The sequence below is a fragment of the Symphodus melops genome (assembly GCF_947650265.1).
Source record: "Symphodus melops genome assembly, chromosome: 2".
In the NCBI taxonomy this organism is placed as follows: Eukaryota; Metazoa; Chordata; class Actinopteri; order Labriformes; family Labridae; genus Symphodus; species Symphodus melops.
In genome coordinates, this window is record NC_136692.1 from 18,596,055 (window position 1) to 18,601,388 (window position 5,334).

At 41.3% G+C, this 5,334-nt stretch overlaps 1 long non-coding RNA gene across 1 annotated transcript; it reads left to right on the plus strand.

Annotated features, from left to right (window-relative positions):
- The first annotated feature begins 3,108 nt into the window (after nucleotides 1–3,108).
- Nucleotides 3,109–5,124, plus strand: LOC306820565. Its single transcript, XR_013778685.1, has 2 exons — nucleotides 3,109–3,282; nucleotides 4,476–5,124. It is a non-coding gene; the product is annotated as an uncharacterized lncRNA (long non-coding RNA).
- The last annotated feature ends 210 nt before the right edge of the window (nucleotides 5,125–5,334 follow it).

A 5,334-nucleotide genomic window follows, 5' to 3' on the forward strand; every position in this document is an offset into this window, starting at 1 on the left:
TCTTCTCGTTGTTTTTGTTTTTAGCTGTGTAAGGTGAAGGTTGGCAGGCAAGTTGGCTGGTTGGTTGGTTGGTTGATTCAAGATTACTTTATGTTGTCCCGAAGGAAATTGGCCTTGGACGTACAGGCTGCTACAAAACACGACATAGTAAAACAGTGCATAGCACACAAGTGCTGACAGTGCAATAAAGTGCATACCTACATACATACATGGCATTCCTTTACAGAAACAGAAACCTCTACTTACGGCCTGAGTTCAACAGAGTGACAGATAGTGGGATAAATGAAAATTTGTACCTGTTCAAATATCTTTTCTTATTTTAGGTGGTAGATAAAGTAGATAGATACTTTATTGATCCCGAGGGAAATTCAAGGCATCCAGTAGCAGTATACAAGACATGCAGGACACTAGACATTAGTTACAATACACAACCGCTATCCCCCCTCCCCTCTGTATACAATAAGCCCCAAACACCCCCTATATGACCAAGAGTAAACATAATTACAGATGAAACCTGTGCAATTAAACCTCCAACTCACCACCAGGTGGGGATCAGTTGACAGCTCAGCCCCTCTTTTCACCCAAGTATCCGAGACACACTGCCGGAGGTCAGATGACACGACCACAAAGTCTATCATTAACCTCCGACCTAGGGTGTCCTGGTGCCACGTGCACTTATGGACATCCCTGTGCTCGAACATGGTGTTTGTTATGTTATGTGACTGGCACAGAAGTCCAATACCACTGTGCCAGATCAGGGAGGCCGTTCATCCCAATCACACCCCTCCAAGTCTCATTGTCGTTGCCCCCAGTGGCCCAAAAGTTAGAAGCTGTGTCCGGGGATTGGGTCGCCGAGGCCCCCACCATCAACTGCTGCCCGATCCACATTGCAGCCAACCCCTCTGTGGGGGGTGACTCCACAAGAGGACGGGCCTGCACCGTCTTTTCAACACATTTCCTTACAATATTATTTACTATACAAATAAACTGATAATTGATTGAACAATACATTTTAAAATGTTCCGATCATATTGTACTTATTTCTTTTTTTGTCTGCTTCTGTTGTGTTTCAGGTGTGAAAGATTTGTCAAACAATTTCCTTAATATTCAACATTTTTTACGACCAACTTAAAACAAAACAAAAATGCCAGTCAGAAACGTTCCTATTTATTCACTTTTTCTCAGTCCTTTCTGCACTGTTTTTATTGGTAATCTTGCGTCCCTTTTTTTATTCAAAAGGGGTCCTATTTTCCTAAAAAGGGCCCTATTTCGCAATACATACCTGGGAACATAGATCCCTCTTTCTTAAAAAGGGTCAGATATTCCCCGCTGTTGCAGGGGAACAAATTAACAGTAGCCGCTTTCACATATGCACTCTGGAATATATGTAGGTAATTTCAGGAGGACATTACTTTTGAAAAATCCTGACTCAGGATGTTGCACAATACACAGTAGTTTGTGTTTTCCAGAAAACGCCAAAGCTGAATTTCCAGAGCTGTTACTTGCTCTGTATCTCACAGGTCCCTGAAGTACCCACTGATGGACATGCACGAACGGAGATACATGTATGTCAGAGTGACAGAGCTGCCCCCGGTAGGCGCCTCTAAGATGGTTGGAGGGGTGGCGGGGGGAGTTTGGTGCCTTGCTCAAGGGCACCCTGGCAGTGTTCAGGAAGTGGTCTGGCACCTCTCCAACTACCAGACCAACAAGACAAGATATGGTCCGCACCTAAGAATCCATGTCCATGTTACTGAACTCAGCTCAGAAAGCTCCAGCTATTGTCCACCATCTTGTCCGCATGTGACCACATGGTGCATTGTCCCTCTCCACCATCTTGTCTTCTCTCTCTCTCTCTCTCTCTGAGCGTGTGCTGAGAGTGACTGGGTGAATGCTTTGGAGAGCCATTCTGAGGTTTGTATGGAGTTTTTTTAGGCTTCTTATGTTTGTTTTTTTTCCCACGGGCTTATACTTAGTGTTTGTGCACATCACTCTGTTATCAGAGTATTTTTTTTCCCACGGGCTTATACATATACTAGTTTTGGTGGATTGTTTGGTGGCGGCTGCCGCTGTCCAGGGTACAGTCTGTCATGGTAGATTTCTTCTGGGACCGGCTGCACGAGGTCCCACAGAGCACCCGTTTCCTGCCCAAAGAGGAGGGGGGTCACAGACTGGTCCATCTGGCGAGCAGAGGAGCTGCCTTCAGGCTCCAGTTTATCCAGAGGCTTCTCAATGGACCTGCTGATCTGGTGTGTGTGTGTGTGTGTGTGTGGGGGGCTTCGAGGCTCGAAGCAGCAGCTGACTCGGTCCAAAATGTCTCTGCTTCCTGCTCATTGCAGTGGAATGACTTGTTCCTGTTTTTAATGACAATGTTGGTGTTCTTTTGAAACTGCATGATGGTGTTGGTAAAACACTGAGCACATTGACGGGTAATGTATTACCTGTCAGTCAAAGTTTTAAATCAGAACAAACTGAAAGATTGAGTGGACTCTCCGTGGAGAGCTCACCTGGTTCTTCTTTCCACCAAATGTTCATTTTGGAGTATAAATACATCAGACAAAAAAAAGTCAAAGTGTCAACTTTTTAATTAAAAAAAGGTGGAAGAGTTTGTGGATTCATACGCAAAGAGTATTTTCGTTTGAAAAGTTGTTTGAAATTAGATTTCAAATTCTTCAGTTTGACAAGAAATTTACAAATGTTTGAAGACACTTGGTGCATCAAACATGTTTTATGATCTGTTGAGAATGGTGATTTGGTTTTTGGTAGCATTTTGAGTTGAGTTGATTTTGATTTTATTTTGATTGTTGACTGTTTTTATGATGACTGTTTTGAGATTTTTTTAAGCAAATTGAAAGAAGTTTGAAAAATAAAAACAATCTCTCTCTCTATCTCTCTCTTCATCTGCAGTTGTCTGGATAATGACATTAGCTTATCTAAATTAACTGTCACAGTTACCCCTGACCGTCCTGTTTTCCTCCTGTTGTACATCCCAACCCACTTTAAGTGTTATAGCACAGCTTTCTCTCTTTGCTCTCAGTGCTATAATTGGCTCTGTCAGCCTAGTCTGCCTAATGCATTATAAAAGCTGCCCCAGTTGGGTTTATCCTCCTACAGCGTTCACACCTCTTTGTCACTGCAACATTTTCTGTACATGTTGAGCGCTTCAGCTAAAGCACAGCTGATTCCCACAGAGAATAGAAAGAAGAAGACAGCATTGGCAGGCAGGACAAAGGAAGGAATTTCTGTCAAAAGACAAACTTTAATCAGGAGGAATAACATTTCTAGGTGAGTGTGTATTTGAAACATAAGTAGGACCTCAATTATATCGTAACAGGTTTATGAAGAGGATCGTAGCAACCAAACAAGTTCCTTTATTGATATGTTGGGCTCCTCGAGTTATTAAAATTGCAAGACCTAAAATGAACGTGCAAATGTGTATTTTTCGCTCATTTTAAGTATTTTAAGGCTCCTAAAACAAACTTTTAACTAAAAAACTAAAAAATGTTTTCAAGCATCGAAAACATTTAAAATCTTTGTCGTCAATTCTTGCTTCTTTTAGAGACATTTCCATGGAAAATGTATCATTGTAGACAAAACTTAATATGGCCCTAACCTTACACGATATATATTAAGGTTGTTGGCATACTTAAGCTGGGAAAGATTCCCAAATTACCGTCCCGCCTTTTTGGTACCCTTCTGTTGTGGTGCCAAGTATATCGATCCGACCCTAAAAGGTGGACCTAAACACAGCAGTCCGTTGCTGTCCGAAAGAATTGTTGTTTTCAGTGCAACAGTGGCAAACAACCCTGCCATGTTTAAACACCCAGTCGATTGGTTATTCGCCTGTATTTCTCTGAAACAAAATGCCAATGCCAATGACAAAGTAGATGAATTGCTGGATGTTTCACATAGTTGGTTTGTTTACTGTGTTGCATTTTTTTCTTTTGTTGAATTTATTAGTGCGGTAGCTGTTAGCTATTAGCTTCTATGATGTGATGCTATTACATAGCTGACGGCTATCAGCATCCGCAAGCTGGGTCCTTGTAATATAGCAGTAAGTAAGGTATTTTAACCTGCTCTTTTGTATTGTTAACAGACAAAGAGTAAGGTTTTTTATTTGCATTTTGTAAAGTATCTTGAGATAACAGTTGTTATGAAGTGACGCTATGCAAATAAAGATTGATTGATTAATTAGAATAAATACACATTTAAAAGATAATCTAAGGACAAATAAAGATTTAAGAGAATAAAAGGTCCTTTGAGTTCACAGTACACCTTCAGTTACGACTTCTCTGCTTAGGACATTGCAGCTTCACTAAAGAAAACTGCCTGACTATATTTTTACTAATATAGTCTCAATGACGAAATGGCTTACAAGATTACAGGATATCCTTTTGATAAACACAGAGAGGCACCGTTACTGTTCACCTCAAAGAATAACAATATAGCAACATTAATGGGCATGTCTTTGTCTCCAGGATGAAGGCCAGATACCTACTCTCTACAGTGGACAGACTTCCCACCATCAATGAGATGCAGGAGAGCGACATAGAGGATGCAGACCCAGACTTTTCCTTGCACACCATGGAGGAGTATGTGGATTCCATCAAAGAGCTCTCCCAGCCAGCCCCATACCCCCTTCATGGGCCCCTCAGAGGTCACCGCCGCTGGATGATACGCACGTGCCCAAGAGTTCCACCTGTGGCTCAACCTGTATACGTACATCCCAAGGTGACCCAAGCTCCCTGGATCCCAGTCGATTTGTCGGATGTATCACTTACTTTTATAGACCAATCAATCTGTGACACATCTCTGCGTCCTAAGCAGTGCCTGCTGGACAAAATGGTTTCACAATCCGTGTTTGCGGGCCTTGTGTAAGGCTGAGGAGGAATGAACACCTTGGTAGACAAAAAAGATGTATTGACTGGATAACTGATTCCAGAAGCATTGATATCAGCTCAATCTGGAACATAAATGTTTGAGAAATAATTGAGTACGGACACTTTCTGAAGTGTGATGTCTACCCTTTAAAGTGCCAAATGACTACGTCATATCTTCAAAATATAAGAAAAAATATGAAAAGGAAAAATACACTAACTGGATGCACTAACATACATATCTTTGGGGGGGAAAAGGCATTAATGGGACTCAACAATCTGTGTGTTTTTTTTTTCATCTCTTGAAAATTAAGGCAACAAAAAATACATTTTCTAGGTCAACATGTTTGCTTTTCCAACCTGTTCAAATACTTTAGCAAGGTAATGGGCTCAGTGGTCAAGTTAAGGTAATAAATATGGTTGGTAAGATGTTGAATTATACTTACACTTTATGGAACAA